Consider the following 574-nt stretch of genomic DNA (forward strand, 5'->3'; position numbering starts at 1 on the left):
CGTCTCCACTGAGCCGGGAAGGGACAGCGGGCATGTTGGAGCGCTGGACAGCACAGGGTGCCCACCACCATTGGCACTGCCAGCGGGCGCTGGACCTGCTCTGCCCTGAGCAGGGTGCCAATCACAGGGCACAGTTGGGGTTTGGGGTGCACGGGGCTAATTGAGGATGTGGGTGCTAAGCTGAGGCACGTGCAGGTGGCCATGGGAACTCGCTGTGACAAGCCTGGCCCAGGCTGGCCACCCGGTGAGGGTGGTCCCCAACCCACCGGGTGCGCTCGGGCTTGGCCAGCGAGGTTTGATCTGTCCATCAGTGGCTTCGTTGTGCAGCCAGAGCGGGGTGGCTTAGGCAGGTCTGGGTAAGCGTCAGAGGTGGGCTTGAGCCCAGCCGGGCGCAGGGTCCCCTCAGCTTGCCGGCCTGGCAAGTTCCCCCGTCAAAGTCCTTTCCTGAGGCTTTGGGGTGGGTGTTGGAGACAGCACGTGCTGGACCCATGCCTGACCGAGAGGAGTGGGTGCCTCAGCCCAGCCGTGGGTGAGGCTCCCGGTCCCACAGAGGCCCAGTGCTGGGCAAGCCCCA

General features: G+C 66.0%; 1 protein-coding gene across 1 annotated transcript in view; it reads left to right on the forward strand.

The window, feature by feature from the left end:
* The window catches only part of LOC104506337 (cationic amino acid transporter 3-like), a 4884-nt gene that overhangs the window by 3375 nt on the left and 935 nt on the right, over positions 1-574 (forward strand). The gene's annotated exons all lie outside the window — the stretch shown is intronic.

The sequence above is a fragment of the Eurypyga helias genome, unplaced genomic scaffold (assembly GCF_000690775.1).
Source record: "Eurypyga helias isolate BGI_N326 unplaced genomic scaffold, ASM69077v1 scaffold22612, whole genome shotgun sequence".
Taxonomy (NCBI): Eukaryota; Metazoa; Chordata; class Aves; order Eurypygiformes; family Eurypygidae; genus Eurypyga; species Eurypyga helias.